The sequence below is a fragment of the Triticum dicoccoides genome, chromosome 7A (genome assembly GCF_002162155.2).
Source record: "Triticum dicoccoides isolate Atlit2015 ecotype Zavitan chromosome 7A, WEW_v2.0, whole genome shotgun sequence".
NCBI classification, from domain to species: Eukaryota; Viridiplantae; Streptophyta; class Magnoliopsida; order Poales; family Poaceae; genus Triticum; species Triticum dicoccoides.
Window position 1 is genome coordinate 600,716,281 of NC_041392.1, and position 22,261 is coordinate 600,738,541.

Sequence of the window (22,261 nt, forward strand, 5' to 3'; positions counted from 1 at the left end):
AGCTAGGGGGTGAGGGAGAGGGATGAAGGGGATCTGGCGAGAGGGAGGGAATTAGCTAGGGGGAATCTTACTAATGGCGCACCAGCGATCGGTGCGCCATTAGTAATCTTTTTTTACATAGCAATGGCGCACCGAGCAGAGGTGCGCCATTAGTAATCTTTATATATATATATAGCAATGGCGCACCGGCCAGAGGTGCGCCATAAGTAATTTTTTTTGTTGCATGTAATAATTTTTTAGAAAATGAATATGAATATGAAACAATAATATTTTTTTATAAAAACAGTAATAAATATTGTTTAACAACAATTGTAGTCTACACTTTTTTATTATTATTTTTTAAAAAATGAAGAGGGGAGAGGAGGCGCGGGTGGGATCGAGATCGAGATGGAGGGGGATCGAGATCGAGTGTCCTCATGAATATTCAATATTTTATCATATTGAATATGAAAAAATATCATCAAATTTAAAAAAATATTCATGAATTCAAAAAGTGCCCATGAAATTTAAAAATATTCATGATATCCAAAAGTGCACATGATATTTAAAAATATTCATGATATCAAAATATATACTAATGGCGCACTTCTACAGGGTGCGCCATTAGTAGTTTAAACTAGTAATGGCGGACTGTGAGGCGGTGCGCCATTAGTAGTTTTGCAAAAAAAAGAATAAAAAAAATTTCAGTACTGGCGCACTCCATGTCTGGTGCGCCATTACTAGTTAGAACTAGTAATGGCGCACCAGAGGTAGGATGCGCCATTAGTATGTATGTAAAAATGAAAAGAAAAAAATTATCACTAGTGGCACACCCGTTTTTGCGCCATTAGTGTCTTCCACACTAATGGCGCCTCACCAACTGGTGCGCCATTAGTATATAGTAGTGGCGCACTACTTCCCTGGTGCGCCATTAGTGTCAATCCTATCTATAGCCCTTTTCCTAGTAGTGTCTTTTGAATGATTATTAAAGTTGCTATGCTTGCTGTTATGTGCCTTCAAAGTCAGTATCATAATTTTATGTTTTGCATTCCCAATTTTCCTCTAAGTCCGAGAATCAGCTTATATCATGTTGCATCTTGTCTTGTTAATTGCCATTGATCTAGGGCTCATATGGAGATGCTTAGTAATCATGGTTTGCCATGTTTAGCCTGTACTTTAATGCCATGCTTTTGCTTGTTATGTTCATGCAATATATCATATTTGTTTCATGCCTCCAACATGTCAATATGTTACTTCTGCTCATGCACATGCCATGTTTTTCACCAGGTCATAATTTGTGTTATTATGTTGCTTTGTTCATTGATCATATTGGTTTAATCCTGATGCCTATGAACCTGAACCTTAACGATATTTGAAGCATGTTGTCTGTACTTTGAGTGCATATGAAGTTTATGTCCATGTGATTCCTGTAGCGTGTTGTTTCCTTGATTGGAAAGTAATTAGTTGTTCTTTTGGGCAGATCGTGTTTAAATCTTGTATTGAGTGTATGTGTTGAACCGTTGCTCCGTTTTGAGCATGCTCTATATGAAACTTGCCTGGTTTTGCATGTAACTTCATGTTACCTTGTTGCATCCGTGTTTTGAGTGTCTTTTCTTGATGGTTGTATGCATTTTGCACCTATGTCATGTTTAACTTGTTTTGCTCATATCTTTTAGGCCGTAGCTCCGAATTAAACGAACTTTATATGTAACTTGACTCGAAAACTGAGTAGATCATCTTGGTGGATTTTAACTTGATGTTTATCAACTTCAACATTGTGGGTTAATCAGATCTGAACCAATTTTTAAATTTGCATATGAGGACTTACCGAAGTTGTTATATGTTGTGTTCGACCTCCTTTAAATGTGCTTTGATGTGTTGTTCTTGTATGCATCATCTCTTGCCATGAGTAGCATCATGTAGCCTTGTTATGCCTCATACTTGGTTGAGCATCATGTCTTGTTTATGTGTTGTGTGTTCACCATGTTGTTTGCTTCTTTCCGGTTGTTTGCTTGAACTTGCCGGGCCAGACGATGCTGCACAGCTCATGGGTGAAGGTGCGACAGCCTGCTATGGTCATCGGAGCCCGTTGTGGAGGTGGAGCCCGGTCCTGGTGTCCACACGTCGCCGCTGCAGGTAGTACATGGTCTTGACGCGGTGGTGCTGGGAGTGCGGGAGCATTTTCTTGTGGCCTTGGGACTTCTTGGCAGCTTCCTTCTTCGTGCGCGGGTACCCAGCGTGGCGGGTCATGCCGCGGGACCACACGTCTTGGTGCGAGGGCGTCTTCTTGATACGGAGGTGCTGGAGGCGCTCCGTGAGCCACGACGCTCTCAGATGGAGGTGAGCGAGGTAGCGAGAGATACGGCGCGGGAGATCCCCCAGCGGCGCTGACGAGTTCGGCGATGCGGTCCAGCCAGTCCTCATAGAGGTTGTCGACCAGGAGGTAACGCAGGAGCTCATGTGCCATGAGCAGCGCGGCCTACGCGGCAATGGGCGGGCGACGAGCATGGGATGACAAGTTGGCCAGAGTCAGCAACGGGGTGGCGGTATGTCCGCCCCGTTGCACGAAGGGGTGCAGCGATGAAGCTTGCTTCTCGTTTGCTGTCAGGCCGGTGGCGGTGTTGGCACCGGGTGATGGAGAACGGCGGGGAGGTCCACCAGCGGGTGCTGTATGAGCGATGCAGGTGGCGAGGGTGGCCCGACGCTCAGCACGGGTTGGGCGAGCGTCAGCCATGGATGCGGTGCAGAAGTGGAGCGTGGATCGACAGAAGAAAGGCTTTAGCAGACCCCTACCTGGTGTGCCAAATGTCGGATTTTGGGTTTCGGCAAACCCTTGAGGTTCAAACTCTAGGGTGCGCATGAATATCTCTCTCTCCCTAGCTCGTTCTCGCCATGATCTCAAGGCCTAGCTCGCCGAACTCAGGGAACAAGAGACTCGGCGGTTTATATTGATTCGAGACACCGTTGTGGTGTAATACCCTATTCCAGAGTGGTGTGGTGGATTGCCTCGTGGGCTGAGGTTGGATTAGTACAATGGATGAGAGGTGTTCTTGAGCTCGATGAGCTGGTGAGATGGCCTTGGTGGAGTGGATTCGATCCAAGATGAGCTGATCCTTTACTACGATGGTGGCTAGTCCTATTTATAGAGGCCCTGGTACTCTTCCCAAATGTTAGGCAGGAAGGGATCCCACAATGGCCAATTTCGAAGGGAGACAAATAGTATAAGCTATCCTGACAAAAGGTGGTCTTCGCCTGCCAAAGGTTCTAGTGGTGATGCCGCCATGGGCTCCGCGGTGACCTACGTCCTGCTGGTCTTGGTCTTGTTGCACCGATATGGAAACCTTTGCCTGATGAATCGAGACTCCTCACCTGCGCCTGCTTCCTAGGAAGCAAAGAGGAAACAGGTACTCTGCGCCTGCTGGCGCCCACCTGGCCTTGGTCGTCATGGCTCACGTCAAGCGGACCTCGTGAGGTGCCCCTTGCATAGATATCTCCGCTCCTCAGGAGCCAGCCTAGCGAGGACACCCCTGGGGAGGTCTTGGTGTCGTCCACCTCACGAGGATTGGCCCCTCGCGAAGGTTTTGAGTGGTTGCTGATAAAGATGGGTTGTCCCAGGCCGTTGGAGGAGCCACACCCTGGGCTGCAGGCAGGCAAGTCTGGGTTCCCCCGTTCCTAGGACGCTGACACAGTGGTAGCTGGCTTGGCATGGAACATCTTGGTGGATGGCTTACCACAGCTAACAGACTTCCCAGACTAGGGTGAAGCAATACTGGTCTGAGTGCAAGCATGAGCAATATGGCCTAGCTCTCCACACTTGTAGGAAATCGTGGAAGTAGGACATGGACCCGCATTAACAATTGGTCCACCAATAGGCCTAGGTGGAGCATACTATTAAACTGGGTGAGGTGCCACATAGGATGGCCTTGGTGCATATATATCCGGGTGGAAGAGCGGTGTTCGGAACCCAAATCCGGCACTTTTGAGAACTAGAGCCGGAGGAAGATCCGAAGTCACGTGTGTGTGTATGTGAACCGAGTTGTCTCTGTGTTAATGGCCTTGTTCACAATAGCCTGGAAAGTATTGCAATTGTGTAAGTGAAGCTCATGGCGCAACTTAGGGCTGAGACCTCTTGCGGTCAATGAGACCCTGAGGAATGTGGTGCTCGTGAAAGGCTTCTGTGAAATCTCTCTAGGTAGGAATCTGGACATCCGGAAGCATAGCCTCATAGTTATCCCACCAAAGACTAGCAGGACCCTCCAAGTGATATGTAGCATAGGTGACCTTGTCACCTTTAGCCATGTTCATAGAATGTAGCTTATGGGTGATGGTACGGAGCCAGCCATTGGCATGATTGGCTCAATGGAATGATGGAAGGTGGGTGGGTCAAGCCCAATAAAGTTTGTGATGGCAACCAACTCATTACACTGATATGTTGTGTTCTGCTCAATCCGTGTCAACAAGTGATTAGTCTCATGCTTGTTCCTCTCAACCTCTAACATGAACTCTGCCAATGAATGTTGGTCAGGAGGCACTACTGCAAGATGCTGCTAATGCGACACTACGATCAGAGACCCTTCGACGAAACTGTGTGCGATGCAATAATCGCAAACGGTGGTGTAAAAACCCATCAAAAAAGATACAAAGCATTTGCGATGACGGATGCCTCAAACACGGTTTGGATTTTAGTTGTGTGTGTGATGCAGGGCATACGGTTCAGTTCAATTAATTGTTTGCGATGAGCAGGAATAAAAGAAACGGGCAGCCAGATGAAGGTGTGTGCGATATACATCATACGGTTCACTCGGATGAACTGTTTGTGATTAGGCAACACAAAAGAAACAGGCAGCCAGATGAAGGTGTGTGCGATGTATAACATACGGTTCACTCGGATGAACTGTTTGTGATTAGGCAACACAAAATAAACGGTCAGCCAGATCAAGGTGTGTGCGATATATGGCATGCGGTTCACTCGGCCTTGTCATCAGTGTGTGACCTCTGTGGCAACCGTTCGCTCCCCACTAGCCTCTTCTTTTACCGTGGCAGCCATCCACCGCCTCTTTGCCTTTCCCTCTCAATTTGGAACTGCTGTTGCACGCTCTTCCTCCCTCAATTTTCCTTCACCCTTCCTTCTACCGTTCTTCGATCATCTTCTCCATGGAGGGAACAGGCCGAAAACGACCCCATTATTCTTGCCCTGATTTGAAAGATGACATGGTGGAGGAAATCATTGATCGGTGCAACGTCATCACCTCAGCTAGCATGGCAGGTTCGTTCAAGACCATTCTTGACTCAACTAATAACATCATTACAAGAAACCCAAGGGTCCATGAGCAGTTTGATCTCCCCTATCCTCTTCGTCGTGACCCTGCTGACTGGCGCGGGCACGAGGGAAGCCTCGCCTTGTGCAAGTTGATGCCGCTTGACAATGATACATGTGATGTTAAGATGTCATCCCTTGAGGGCAAGTCTTGGGCAGGCGCAAATGAAGATTGGGTTGTTTATGTTAGGTACAACTGCAAGTGGGAAATTTTGAATGTGTTCACTCGTCATCCGGTTCCACTTCCAAAAATCTCAGACTGCCCAGAGGTTGAGCACACAGATGATCTATGTGAGTTCAAATACGATCATGGTGGTTGTCATCTATGGAAGATAGCAATTTGTCGAGTTCCCAACCGCTCTTGGGATTACACGAACTACGAAGTTGTTGCTATCTTCGACAAGCTTGATCCGTCCTTACTTCAACGCCTCGATGGATATTGCTCAAAAATCAATTTCTGTACACGGATGAGTATTGTGATGCAATTCAGTACGAGGGTCTTGTGTTTGCTGCCACCACTCGTGGCACAGTTTTTGCATGAAATCATCATGCTTTCGGTACATTTGTCTTCCACCGTAATTATAATTGTTTCATCCGCATGCAGTGGGTTAGCTAGTTTCCCTTTACTAATTAACCTTCTTGTGTTTCCAAGGTCCTGTGAACATTCCACCACCTATACTTGAAAATATTTATAACCAAGGGGGAGATGACGATGTTGATGATCACGAGCATGAGGAGGAGCAGGACCCATATACTTAGTGGCACCTGGCAACTTATTCTGATGGATCACCTCTTCTTGTCTATATACAGGGAACTACTGATGTTACTAAGGAAGCAGGTGGTGTCTCGCATGGTCGCACTCTCCGGACCTATTCCAACATCCGTTGCAGGGTATTAGGGATGGATACTAGTGTACTTGCGTCAACACCTTCTCCCTGGTTCAGTATTGAAAGTCTTGGAGGAAACTCGCTCTTCCTTGGACAAAACTATCCAATGATGGTGAAAGGCGATCTAGCTGCTGTTGACACAATGTTACTACCATTTATGAGAAGTAACTATATCTATACCTCGGTCATTGCTATGCTTCCCTACCATCACAATATGGATCCTGACATAGCCCGCTTCATCCTGGAGGATCAATTCTGCGTTGGTCTCGAGATTGACAGTAGCTGGCCCTTCCCAGAGAATAACTTCTAGTTCAAAGCAAGTGTTTCCAACGCCGACAAGTGGTTGAGCTAAAGTTCATTTCATCGCTTTGTTATTTGTTGTGTGAGAAAAACTTTACGTTACTAGAATGTTTTGTTGGAAACGATCTATAATCCAATGTGTATCCTCGTTGTCGTTGTGGGTTGATGACTTGTTGTATGTAATCAATGGTACATTTGCATATGTGTCCATCAACTCACGCCTGCTAGTGGTGTCCATATGAATAGTGCGAGTGATTTAAGTTGCAAAATTAGATAGTGCTAGTGATTTTTAGCTGCATATTTTGACAAATCGCAGTGTTACAAGGTTGACAAATGGCAATGTTACTAGATAAACAAATGTCAATCTTTCCAGTTTGACAAATGGCAACACACCCAAAATGACAGATGCAAATCTTACCCAATTGTTTCTACGTGGTTGCACATGAGTCATGCAAAACAACCGTTTGCGTTGAAGGGATGCACAAATCCTGCACTATGAGGCAAGACCATAGCTCTCCATTTGCATACATGTGTTCTATCTAAAACGTTTGCGATCAAGAGCTTCAGAAATCCTACTCGGCACATTTTCCCTTGGCTTCCTGGGGAAGCTGTCGGTTTGCATACGAGTGCTCTAACTAAAACATTTTCAATGAGTGTTTTATATTTAAATACCATTGATGTTTTTTCAAAATAAATCGTTTGATAAGTCTGTACATTAAGAGAGGAAAACGCAAGTTCGTTCAAACCAAATCTTTCATTCAGTCACACTACGAATTTATATTTGTATGATCGAGAACTCGAGATACAGTATTAAACCCGAAAAAACTATTTTCGGCGGCGGCGAAGGCGGCGTGCCGTGCCGTCGTTGTCGTTGTCGTCCTCCGGGACGCCGTTGTTGAAGTCTTTAAGGCAGCACAAAATGTTCTTCACTTGTAAATCAAACATCATGTCGTCGTGTGATCGACGGGCCGGGCGCAGGAGGACGGCAACTGGCGCCACTGAGAGGTAGAGGTCGACGGCAGCGTCCCATGCCGCTGAGGGGGGCACGCGCACGGGCACGGGCGCGGCGGGTGCAGCCAAACGCATGGGGACCGGCGCCGTGGTGGGTGGACGGGCGTGCACGGGCAGGGGCACGGGCGCAGCGGGTGCAGCCAAACGCATGGGGGCCGGCGCCACGGTGGGTGGAGGGGCATGCACGGGCACATGCGCTGGCACTGGCATATACACGAGCTCGCGCGGGTCCGCGGAGACGTTGCTGATGCCCACAGCTTCCGGCTTTGCGATAGTGCTCGGCGACCAGCCCGTCAATACTACGGGGATGGTTGCTAGCGTGGGCATGGGGATGGGAGCTTGGACGGGAGCGGGGGCAGCAACCGCCGCGGCCAGCTCATTCTGGGCCACATCCATGAGGCCCCATTCCTCCTTATTTTCTATCTCCTTCGGCTCAGAGTCGACTTAACCAAACTTGAAGACTAGAGGCAGATGATCATTCTGCGCCATGGCGTTGGTGGAGTTCTGCGGGAGGGACGGGAATGGGAGGTGAACAGTAAGGCCGCCCGTATTAAACAGCGGCTCGGGCGCCATTAATGGAGAGGAAGGCGGGCGGTCATGGAAGTCAAAGGGCTCGCTTCCTAGTGAGCCTGCGCAGCGTACAGCTAGCACGCTTCCCGGTGAGCCTACGCATTGCAGGACAGCTTGCACGCCTCTCGGTCAGCCTGTGCACCGGACACCACTCGCACGCCTCCCGTTTAGTCAAGTAAACCAGTTGTCCGCACGGCACCTCCTATAGCCATTAAAACGAAGACATGTGGCGTCACGTGAATGGTTAACAGAACACACATGATTTGAATTACACAAATGTTTGAGATATTAAAGTGGAAGCTATTTTTTCAAAATGCCTTTGTTGGTTGTTATTCGAGTGCGCCTTCTCTGAAAATGGACATGAAAAATGCCACAACTTGTCAGGTGACATTCCATGATAGCATGCCAAGTTGCATGAATTTCAGACAAGTTTTGGATTTACTAGAATTTAAAAACAAAGTATCTCAACATTTTGTCCGCAATCAACGGTGCCCTGGTGTTTGAAATACATTCTCATTTCTTGCATGGGACCTAAGCATGCACCCAAGGACACATATTTGATTTTTTTCAACCAATTTATAAGCATTAGAGCATGTGCATATAGTTCAAATTTGAATTATGCACATTAATGCATTGAAACTCGATTAATGCATAAAAATGTCCAAACGAACCCCGAAAAATCCCAAAAATTGACACCACACTCCTGTTGTTCTATGTTTACACGAGAAAATTTTTGAAAGCAATAAGAGGCAATGGATATCATTTTGTCCCCAAAGGTGGGGCGTTCCCTACCGAAACCATCAAGTTTGTTGTGAGAAGCTCTGGTTTGTTAGAAGCATCCCCAAACCTGCTCCAAATGGGACAACAAATTTACCACACCATGTTGATGCCACTCCATGATAGCATGCCAAGTTTCATGAATGTCGGACGAGCTTTAGATTTGCTAGATTAAAAACCAGATATCTCAATGTTTGCGGCCGAGTGACTGTGGCAGGGTGTTTAACATTCATTCTCATTTCTTGCATGGGACCTAAGCATGCACCCTAGGACACAGATTTCATTTTTCAACCAATTTATATGCATTAGAGCATGTGCATGTAGTTCAAATTTGAATTATGCACATAAATGCATTGAAAACTCAATTAATTTATAGAAATGTCCAAACGAACCCCAAAAAATCACAAAAATTGACACAACACTCCTGTGGTGGGACGTTCCCTACCGAAACCGTCAACCTTGTTGTGAGAAGCTCTGGTTTATGAGAAGCATATCCCCAAACCTGCCCCAAATGAGACAAAAAAATTACCGCGGCATGTTGATGCCGCTCCATGATAGCCTGCCAAGTTTCATGAATTTTGAACGAGCTTTGGATTTACTAGAATTTAAAAACCAGGTATCTCAATGTTTGCAGCCAAGAGACCATGGCAGGGTGTTTGACATTCATTCCCATTTCTTGCATGGGTCCTAAGCATGCACCCAAGGACACAGATTTGATTTTTCAACTAATTTATATGCATTGGAGCATGTGCCTGTAGTTCAAATTTTAATTATGCACCTAAATGCATTGAGAACTCAATTAATGCATAAAAATGTCCAAACGAACCCCGAGAAGTCCCAAAAATTGACACAACACTCCTGTTGTTCTATGTTGACACGAGAAAAATTGACACAACACTCCCCGAGAAGTCCCAAAAATTGACACAACACTCCCCAAAGGTGGGACGTTCCCTACCAAAACCACCAGGCTTGTTGTGAGAAGCTCTGGTTTGTGAGAAGCATATCCCCAAACCTGCCCCAAATGGGACAAAAAATTTACCACAACATGTTGATGCCGCTCCATGATAGCATGCCAAGTTTCATGAATTTCAGACAAGCTTTGGATTTACTAGAATTTAAGAACCAGGTATCTCAATGTTTGCGGCCGAGTGACCGTGGCAGCGTGTTTGACATTCATTCTCATTTCTTGCATGGGACCTAAGCATGCAACCAAGGGCACAAATTTGAATTTTCAACCAATTTATAAGCATTAGAGCATGTGCATGTAGTTCAAATTTGAATTATGCACATAAATGCATTGAAAACTCAATTAATGCATAAAAATATCGAAACTAACCGAGAAAAATCCCAAAAATTGACACAACACTCCTGTTGTTCTATGTTGACACGAGAAAAATTTTGAAAGCAATAAGAGGCAATGGATATCGTTTCGTCCCCAAAGGTGGGACGTTCCCTACCGAAACCATCAAGCTTGTTGTGAGAAGTTCTGGTTTGTGAGAGGCAAATCCCCAAACCTATCCCAAATGGGACAAGAAAATTACCACGGCATGTTGATGCCGCTCCATGATTGCATGCCAAGTTTCATGAATTTGAGACGAGTTTTGGACTTACTAGAATTTAAAAACCACGTATCTCAATGTTTGTGATCGAGTGACGGTGGCAGGGAGTTTGACATTCATTCCCATTTCTTGCATGGGACCTAAGCTGGCAACCAAGGACACAGATTTGAATTTTCAACTAATTTATATGCATTAGAGCATGTGCCTGTAGTTAAAATTTGAATTATGCACATATATGCATAGAAAACTCAGTTAATGTATAAAAATGTCCAAGCGAACCCCGAAAAATCCCAAAAATTGACAGAACACTCCTGTTGTTCTATGTTGACACTAGGAAAAAAATTGTAATCGAGAAGAGTCAACGGATATCGTTTCTTCCAGAATGGTGAAAGGTTCCCTACCGAAACCATCACACTTGTTGTGAGAAGCTCTTATGAGAAGCTTGTACCAAACCTGCCCCAAATGGGACAAAAAATTTACCACGGCATGTTGATGCCACTCCATGATATCATGCCAAGTTTCATGAATTTCGGATGAATTTTGGATTTACTAGAATTACAAAAGCAAGTATGTCGACGTTTGCCGGAGATCCACGGTGCCGTGGTGTTCGAATTTCATCCCCATTTCTTGCATGGGACATAAGAATAAACTCATGGCCACATATATGATTTTACAACCCATGTTGGTGCACCGGAGCATGTGCATGTACATTAATTTTGAATTGTGCACCTGAAATGGCTAGAAAACCAATTTAATGTATAAAATGTTCAAATGAAAACTGAATAATTCCAATTCTTTTACGACACACATATAGTTGCATGTTCACTGCAGATAAAAGGTCTAGCAATTCAAACACCGTCCATTGCCGATGTGACCCCATTATGTAATTCAAATCAAGATGAAAAATCAAGAAGATCGCACATAGTTTATTATCACCAACCGTGTGAGATGCAGCACAAAATATCCTGGAGCATCGTACTCCTATGGCTTATGCGAGAAGGTGTGTCGGCTACAGTCCACAGCCGACGTCTCAAGCACACTAGCTCGCTCCCGAAATATCATTTCACTGTTCAATCGTCATCGGTGAAAGATGGGCACATGGACCCGTGTCGAGAGGGCAACTTTGGTGGCCCACTCCAGCAAGAGCACGGCCGCAACCGCCATGCGCGTGCTAACAAGGTGCATGAACGCGGCCGCAATCTACGACCGAGCTGCCAAGGCAGCCCAAACGGCCGTTGTTGCTTCTCAGGTGGCGGCAGCAACATCTCCCTCGGGGATAGCAACTGGCGAGAGCGGCACAACAGTTGTCTGTTCCGCAGCGGTGACCTTAGCCCTGATGGAGGCCGCCCACGCCCAGATCCTGGCGGTTACCGCACAAATCGAACGAATCTTCTCCAGCAACGGTCGGCAACCCATGGTCGAAGAGCTGGCAATCGCCGAGAGCATTCAAGCAGCTATCTGTTCTTCGCCGCATACCTTGAAACGATGGAGCCCATCCAAGCCCATATCACGGCCGGCGACACCCAGCTCGTGGCAGCCTTTTCCAAAGAGATGGCAGACGCGGATGGCAATATGCTTGCCGAGTATGGTGCGATGGATGCCATGGATCCCCTTCCCGAGGTGACCATCGAGCGCGAGCTGGACATGGAGGCGGCGGTAGAGATCGAGGAGCACCAGCCGTAGTAGTACTCTTTGCTTGTTTAATTATAAGAACACCGGTCTTTAATTTGTTAGAGTAATGTTTAGGTCAGCTAGCTCTGTTTAATTGTTGAACTTGCTCGATTAAGAAGTGTGGGTGTGTTGTAGTCTCCATTGTGTACCCAAATTATTCAATGACATGGATGATCAGTGTAACCAGGGAAATTCAAACCAAAACTTTTGACGTTCAAACTCATCACACACGGGTTAGGCTATCTGAATCGTTTGTGATGTTCACCTATCGTACACAGTTCTTAATAAGGGACCGTGTCTGATGACACTTTGCGCGCCAGTTTTTTCGCTGAAGCGATTCCAAATTTTCGGCTTACGCAGAAATATCTACCTCCCCTCCCCCTCCCCCTTACCAAAAGCCACATTTCCCCTATTTCCGCCTTCCTTTCTAGGTTGAAACCTTCACTCCTTGCTTGCAGTGCCGCCTCCTTGCCGGTGACCCTCCTTCACGCTGCTCGGCCTCGCCTATCCAGGCAGGTAATCCACACCCAACCCCCATCCTCCTCCTCCTTCCACATCCCACATGCCCCGACCGCCGGCACGAGCGCGACACCTTCCACCTACCGACCCCTCCACCAAATAAGCGCCACCCTAATTCATGGTGCACATAGTATAGCCAGGATCTCAAGGAGCATTTGGCAGCAGAGAAGCAAATCGCGGCCGCATGCGCGGATGAGGTCGCGATGGCTGCCATTCGTGCCGACACCCGGATCTTGGAGGAGCACCTCGCCGTCGAGGCCAGCGTCGAGGCCTCACGCGCCAATGCCGCGACGCGGTTCTCTACTTTAAGCGACAGTTCGTGGCGATTTCTCGAGGCCACCATCGGTGCCTTCGACGAAGACTACGAGGTGTTTTCTTAGTGTGCACGTGCTTACCTCATCTCGAGAGCCAGCAGGTTGGTGCCCGGAGTGGCTCGGGAAACTCACCACTACGACGAGGGCACCCACAAAGCAGAGGCCTCGCCCTCTTCCATGTACAAGGAGCCAATCGTCATTGATATCTCCGACAATGAGGAGTAGCTTGTCTTATTAGCTCACTATAAGGACCCATGTTCAGTTTGCTAGCTGCTGCCTTTCCTTAACAAATTCTAGTGAATCGTGCTATCTACTTTTACCATGCAATCTTCTGCTCTAGAGTATATGTTCTATATGTCATGCAATGTGGTGTTCAGTTAACTGTTTGGTTCAATTCTACAAATGTGATGTTCAATTCTTCAGGGTGCAATTTTCCAAGTTGTCTAGCATGCTTGGTATGGTTAACTGTCCGATCTTCTGTTAGGAGTATGTTATATTGTGCAATGTGGTGCTCGGTTAATGATTGGTTCAATTGTTGTGGTGTTTAGTTAACTGTTTGGTTCAATTCTGCAATGCGGTGTTCAATTGTTGTGGGTGCATTCTATTATTGTATACCATGTGAGAAATAAATCGAATTTGGCTGTACTAAATACATGAGAAACAAATACAATTGCTATATTTCCAAGTTGTTAAGCATGCTTGGTTTGGTTAACTGTCTGATCTTCTATTAGGAGTATGTTATATTGTGCAATGTGGTACTCAGTTAACGTTTGGTTCATTTGTTGTGGTGTTTAGTTAACTATTTGGTTCAATTATGCAATGCGATGTTCAATTGTTGTGGCTAAATTCTGTTATTATATACCATGTGAGAAATAAATCAAATTTGGATATACAAAACACATGAGAAACAAATACAATTGTTATATTTCCAAGTTGTTAACCATGCTTAGTTTGGTTAACTGTCGGATATTCTATTAGGAGTATGTTATATTGTGCAATGTGGTGCTCAGTTGACATTTGGTTCATTTGTTGTGGTGTTTAGTTAACTGCACGTGCATGGTCCGTTGTCTAATAGCACATTATTGTGCAATTGTAGGAACCATTCCAATATTTAGGTTTTTAAGAATTTGGTCTTGCACATGTAGGTCCTGCTGTCAGAGGTTTTGACCCACTATTCGACCCTTTTTGCATATGGGGAAATGAGTTGTCCATGAATATCAATCAAGTCAAGAAACTCAGAAAGATTGTTAGGATAATGAAATTAGCGACAAAAAAAACAAAATCTTTGTCTGCACAATGAAGAAGACATCTGTTCACTACAAGATGGTACTAACTATTATACCTTGCCATTTTTATTCCTTTGCCCTATCCTAGTTTTCAGGCCTTTCCAAAGCAGTTCACTGATGATTACCTCTCAAACCACCTCTATGGTCAGGAGGCGAGGAAGGTTTTCATACAACACCCACGGTTCAATATTGAAGTGTTTCTGAAGAGGACGAAGGACGGATGGTCAATCATCCACAGGCACTGGCCTAAAGTTGCAAAGACCTTCAACATGAATGAAAGATCAATATTCGCCTTCCGCTTCAGTAGTTTTCCAGATGAGATGCATCTGTCTATATATTGTCTATGATGCTAATTTCGGAAGGTTCTAGATGCTGCATGTGAAACTTGGTGCTGGTGCAGTTGTGTAATGGGGTAGCTGAGTGTTGAAGTTATATGATGTTGTACTCTGATGTATTTCAATTATGAAATTCTGCTTCCTTAATATGGAAATGAAATATATTATGTGCTTAATATGAATGTCAATTAGATTAATAAATGGATTATTAATAATAGGGCAATTCGCCTACTAATTGGGTTTTGCTATTGCAAATGGTTATTGAAAAAATACCGTGGGCGATGACCTTAGGCAACGCACACAGTTTCTAGGAATAAACCGTGTTGGATCAATGAACAATCACACATGACTTTCTCTTGAAAAATATTTGCATTAGGCCACCTTGCGCAAACGTTTACCACATAAAAATTGTGTGTGATGGACAGACGTTTCCACACAGTTTCTTCTACGGACCGTGTGTGATGCATTCAATAACGCAAACAATAAAATTGACAATACCGTGTGCAATGGCAACTCTATCACAAATGATTTAACATGAAATATTGTGTGTGACGTACCTATGAACGAAAACGTTTTCCTTGGAGCGACTGTGCGGTATGTACATACAAATGGAAACGTTTAGGAGGGACTGACTGTGTGGGATGTACTTGCGATCGGAAACAATTATGCATGTATAATTGAATTTTTTTAGCTCTATTGTACGTATTTCCGTATTTGAGCGCTCGTCGGTCGCACATGACCTCATTTTGTAGAGCGTGTGTGCCAGGAGGGCATATCCCCGATGGTTTCTGGGTCGTGTGGGTAGGACCCCCCTATCGCCGTCACTCACTAGGCGACGGTTCCAAATGTCGTCACGGAAAGGGGTTAAAAACCGTTTGTATAGCACTGACGCGTACTGGAGAGGACCCTCCTCATCCCTAACACCTCTGTGGTTTTGGCTACGAGAAACAGAACCTCGGGTAACTAACGGCATCCCAAGTAATAAAAATCATGGGAAAACAAGGATGGAATCATCATCAACATAAGGATGCAGAGTGTAGCACAAACGCATTACAATCTCCCAAATTCCTAGGAAATTTTGGGCAACATCACGGCAGTAAAATGCTCAAAATATGAGACATCTTGCAAAATTTGGTGCAACAGAACAACTCGACATCATCACTCAAGGTTCTGTGATAAGGCTAAACATTACTACACATGAAGTACTCTAAAACAAGCATGTGACTCTGATTAACCATTCCTATAAGACTACAGACTAGTAGCTCGTGATTCTAATATCTAGATGAGAAAACCTAGTTTCTTAACCCTGTAGAAAAGAAGAGGTGACTCAGAATCAGAAAGACACAAGGAAAGGAGTAAAAAGATCCTTATGTTCCCTTCCACAATCAATTCCCCTAAATAACTAAAACATTTCTAGACTGCACTTCGACCAGTTTGGCTTGGTAATCCTACAGCCATTCAGGCTCTGATATCAAAGCTGATGGTACCTTGATCATAGGTCACACAAAATGTAGCATGTAACACATCATATCACTTTACAGCCTCACGCATGGTATTCCCACTCCTGCAACTATTACCTTTGTCGGGGTTGTTTGTTTCTTTTGGCTCACATATATGATATGCCACTAGCATCCATATGACTGAGAACTCGGTTGACATGATTAGTTATAGACCAAGTAGGCACAAACGTAAAGGGGCATACATAGGTAACCCAGTAATGCATGTGTTAGACAGAAGTGACTGTAACCAAGTCGTAGCAAAGCTACAAGGACTATAGTAAACATTGCATGACATTTCCCCATAGGGATAGAGATAGGGGCAAAGAAGGATACATGTTGGTCAATCCATGTGTTCGGGAGCAGTAGCACTAGGAGACATTTCCCTGTAAGAAAGGCTACTAAAGGCACATAACTTGGTATCGAACCCCAAACATAGAAATACATGTCACCCGTACGCATAACATGCAAGTATGTGTTGTACAACATGGCATCACAGCATTACTCTACAATTGAAGTATAGATAAGGCTCACAAGAGCCATACATAGTATATTACTAAAAACATGGGCCTCATGACTCAACATACAAAGTCACACAAGCAACAGAAGCATAAACTTGTCTGAGTATAGACAACTGAAACCAAAGAAGGCTAAGAAGCCTGACTATCTACAAGACCCTCCATAGGAACCAGACCTCTATCTGGGATTCCCAAGCTACTCATTCAAATCCACGTGGAACTACTAGTGAGTCTGAAGTCTTCCCTGCAAAAACATAAATTAAGCAATCGTGATTACAAAGGTACTCAGCAAGACTTAAATCAGAACTATCTACATAAGCATGAGTATTGATACGTCACCAACGTATCTATAATTTTTGATTGCTCCATGCTATATTATCTATTGTTTTAAACATTATTGGGCTTTATTATCCACTTTTATATTATTTTTGGGACTAACCTATTAACAAGAGGCCCAGCCCAGAATTGTTGTTTTTGCCTGTTTTAGGGTTTCGAAGAAAAGGAATATCAAACGGAGTCCAAACGGAATGAAACCTTCGGAAACGTGATTTTCTCATCAGATAAGATCCAGGAGACTTGGACCCTCCATCAAGAAAGCCACGAGGTGGTCACGAGGGTAGGGGGCGCCCCCCCTAGGGCGCGCCCCCTGCCTCGTGGGCCCCTCAAAGCTCCACCGACGTACTTCTTCCTCCTATATATATCCACGTACCCCCAAATGATCGGGGACGCAGCCAAAAACCTACCACCGCCGCAACTTTCTGTATCCATGAGATCCCATCTTGGGGCCTGTTTCGGAGCTCCGCCGGAGGGGGCATCGTTCATGGAGGGCTTCTACATCATCATCCAAGCCCCTCCGATGAAGTGTGAGTAGTTTACTTCAGACCTATGGGTCCATAGCTAGTAGCTAGATGGCTTCTTCTCTCTTTTTGGATCTCAATACAATGTTCTCCCCTCTCTTGTGGAGATCTATTCGATGTAATCTTCTTTTTGCGGTGTGTTTGTTGAGACCGATGAATTGTGGGTTTATGATCAAGTTTATCTATGAATAATATTTGAATCTTCTCTGAATTCTTTTATGTATGATTGGTTATCTTTGCAAGTCTCTTCGAATTATCAGTTTGGCTTGGCCTACTAGATTGGTTGTTCTTGCCATGGGAGAAGTGCTTAGCTTTGGGTTCAATCTTGTGGTGTCCTTTCCCAGTGACAGACGGGGCAGCAAGGCACGTATTGTATTGTTGCCATCCAGGATAACAAGATGGGGTTTTTATCATATTGCATGAAACTATCCCTCTACATCATGTCATCTTGCTTAAGGCGTTACTCTATTTTTAACTTAATACTCTAGATGCATGCTGGATAGCGGTCGATGAGTGGAGTACCAGTAGTAGATGCAGAATCATTTCAGGGTACTTGTCTCGGACGTGATGCCTATATACATGATTATACCTAGATATTCTCATAACTATGCTCAATTCTGTCAATTGCTCAACAGTAATTTGTTCACCCACCGTAGATGACTTATGCTCTTGAGAGAAGCCACTAGTGAAACCTATGGACCCCGGGTCTCTTTCTCATCATATCAATCTCCATCACTTTATTATTGTTTTGCTTTTACTTTGCTTTTACTTTATTTACTTTGCATCTCTATATCAAAAATACCAAAAATATTATTTATCTTCTCTACCAGAGCTCACTTTCACAAGTGACCGTGAAGGGATTGACAACCCCTAAGCGTGTTGGTTGCGTTGAGCTATTGTTTTTGTGTAGGTATGAGGGACTCCAGCGTAGCCTCCTACCAGATTGATACCTCGGTTCTCAAAAACTGAGGGAAATACTTACGCTACTTTGCTGCATCATCCCTTCCTCTTCGGGGAAATCTAACGCAGTGCTCAAGAGGTAGCAAGAAGAATTTCTAGCGCCATTGCCGGGGAGTCTATGCAAAAGTCAACATACCAAGTACCCATCACAATCCCTATCTCCCGCATTACATTATTTGCCATTTGCCTCTCGTTTTCCTCTCCCCGACTTTGCCCTTGCCGTTTTATTCGCCCTCTCTCTCTCTCTATCCTCCCTCTCTATTACCTCTTTTTGCCCATTTGCTTTTTGTTTTCTCGTGTGTTGGATTGCCTGTTTGTCGCGATGGCTCAAGATAATACTAAATTGTGTGACTTCACCAATACCAATAATAATGATTTCCTTAGCACTCCGGTTGCTCCTCTTACCGATGCTGAATCTTGTGAAATTAATACTGCCTTGTTCAATCTTGTGATGAAAGATCCGTTCTCCGGCCTTCCTAGTTAAGATGTCGCTACCCATCTTAATAGCTTCGTTGATTTGTGTGACATGCAAAAGAAGAAAGATGTCGATAATGATATTGTTAAATTGAAGCTATTTCCTTTTTCTCTTAGAGATCGTGCTAAAGCTTGGTTTTCATCTTTGCCTAAAAATAGTATTGATTCATGGAACAAGTGCAAAGATGCTTTTATCTCTAAATATTTTCCTCCCGCTAAGATCATCTCTCTTAGAAACAATATTATGAATTTTAAACAACTTGCTCATGAACATGTTGCACAAGCTTGGGAGAGAATGAAATTAATGATACGTAATTGCCCTACTCATGGTTTTAACTTGTGGATGATTGTTCAGAATTTTTATGCCGGATTGAATTGTGCTTCTAGAAATCTTTTAGATTCGGCCGCGGGAGGCACTTTTATGGAAATCACTTTAGGAGAAGCTACTAAACTCCTAGATAATATTATGGTTAATTATTCTCAATGGCATACTGAAAGATCTACTAAAAAGGTGCATGCGATAGAAGAAATTAATGTTTTGAGTGGAAAGATGGATGAACTTATGAAATTATTTGCTAATAAGAGTGTTTCTTCTGATCCTACTGATGTGCCCTTGTCTACTTTGATTGAGAATAATAATGAATCTATGGATGTGAATTTTGTTGGTAGGAACAATTTTGGTAACAACGCGTATAGAGGAAATTTGAACCCTAGGCCTTATCCTAGTAATCCCTCTAATAATTATGGTAATTCCTACAACAATTCTTATGGAAATTATAATAAGATTCCCTCTGATTTTGAATCTAATATTAAAGAATTTATTTCTTCGCAAAAGAATTTTAATGCTATGATTGAAGAAAAATTGCTTAAGATTGATGATTTGGCTAGGAACGTTGATAGAATTGCTCTTGATGTTGATTCTTTGAAACTTAGATCTATTCCACCTAAGCATGATATCAATGCGTCTCTCAAATCCATGAGAATTTCCATTGACGAGTGCAAAGAAAGAACTGCTAGGATGCGTGCTAAGAAAGATGCCATTATAAAAGCGTGTTCTTCTAGTTCCTATGAAAATAATGATGAAGATCTAAAAGTTATTGATGTGCCCCTATTAAATCTTTGTTTTGCAATATGAATCTTGATAATTATGGGACTGAATATGATCCACATTTACCTAGAAGGCGTTCTAAAAATTCGGAATTTGTTGATCTTGATGCTAAATTTGATAAAAGTGGGAGTGAAGAAATTAAAACCCTAGATTTTGTTAAACCCACTATTATGGATTTCAAGGAATTTAAATATGAAAATTTCTCTTTTATTGATTGTATTTCCTTGTTGCAATCCGTGCTAAAATCTCCTCACACTTATAGTCAAAATAAAGCGTTTACTAAACATACCGTTGATGCCTTGATGCAATCTTGTGAAGAAAAACTTGAATTGGAAGGTTCTATCCCTAGAAAACATTATGATGAGTGGGAACCTACTATTAAAATTAAAATCAAAAATTATGAGTTTTATGCTTTATGTGATTTGGGTGCTAGTGTCTCTACTATTCCCAAAACTTTGTATGATTTACTAGATTTCTGTGATTTTGATGATTGCTCTCTAACCTTGCATCTTGCAGATTCCACTATTAAGAAACCTATGGGAAGAATTAATGATGTTCTTATTGTTGCAAATAGGAATTATGTGCCCGTATATTTTATCCTTCTTGATATAGATTGCAATCCTTCTTGCCCTATTATTCTTGGTAGACCTTTCCTTAGAACGGTTGGTGCAATTATTGATATGAAGGAAGGGAATATTAGATTTCAATTTCCATTAAAAAAGGGCATGGAACACTAGAAAGAAAATAAAATTACCATATGAATCTATCATGAGAGCCACTTATGGATTGCCTACCAAAGATGGCAATACCTAGATCTATTCTTGCTTGTTATGCCTAGCTAGGGGCGTTAAACGATAGCGCTTGTTGGGAGGCAACCCAATTTTATTTTTATTCCTTGCTTTTTGATCCTGTTTAGTAATAAATAAATTATTTAGCCTCTGTTTTGGTTGTGTTTTTTGTGTTTAATTACTGTTTGTGCCAAGTAGAACCGTTGGGAAGACTTGGGGAAAGTCTAGTTGAACTTGCTGTAAAAAACAGAAACTTTAGCGCTCACGAGAACTGCTGTCATTTTTATTTGGAAAGTGATATTTAGTTAATTATTTTTGTAGGTGATTAATAGATAAATTCCTCACGTCCATAAATTTTTTATAGAATGTTTGGGGTTCCAGATCTTGCGCTAGCTACAGATTATTACAGACTGTTCTGTTTTTGACAGATTCTGTTTTCCGTGTGTTGTTTTCTTATTTTGATGAATCTATGGCTAGTAAAATAGTTTATAATCCATACAGAAGTTGGAGTACAGTAGGTTTAGAACCAATATAAATAAATAATGAGTTAATCACAGTACCTTGAAGTGGTCTTTTATTTTCTTTCGCTAACGGAGCTCACGAGATTTTCTACTTTAAGTTTTGTGTTGTGAAGTTTTCAAGTTTTGGGTAAAGATTTGATGGATTATGGAACAAGAAGTGGCAAGAACCTAAGCTTGGGGATGCCCATGGAACCCCCAATATAATGTAAGGACACCTAAAATCCAAAGCTTAGGGATGGCCCGGAAGGCATCCCCTCTTTTGTCTACTTCTATCGGTAACTTTACTTGGAGCTATATTTTTATTCACCACATGATTTGTGTTTTGCTTGGAGCGTCTTTTATGATTTGAGTCTTTGCTTATTAGTTTACCACAATAATCCTTGCTGTACACACCTTTTGAGAGAGCCATACATGATTTGGAATTTGATAGAATACTCTATGTGCTTCACTTATATCTTTTGAGCTTTACAGTTTTGCTCTAGTGCTTCACTTATATCTTTTAGAGCACAGTGGTGGATTTGTTTTATAGAAACTATTGTTCTCTCATGCTTAACTTAGATTATTTTGAGAGTCTTAATAGCATGGTAATTTGCTTAAAATCCTAATATGCTTGGTATGCAAGATTAATAATAAAACTTTTGTATGAGTGTGTTGAGTACTAAGAAAAAATTTGATGCTTGATGATTGTTTTGAGATATGGAGGTAATAATATCAAAGTCATGCTAGTTGAGTAGTTGTGAAATTGAGAAATACTTGTTTTGAGGTTTGCAAGTCCCGTAGAATGCGCGTATGGTAAACGTTATGCAACAAATTTGAAACATGAGGTGTTGTTTGATTGTCTTCCTTATGAGTGGTGGTCGGGGACGAGCGATGGTCTTTTCCTAAAAATGTATCCCCCTAGGAGCATGCACGTAGTGCCGAGGTTTTTGATGACTTGTAGATTTTTGCAATAAGTATGTGAGTTCTTTATGACTAATGTTGAGTCCATGGATTATACGCACTCTCACCCTTCCA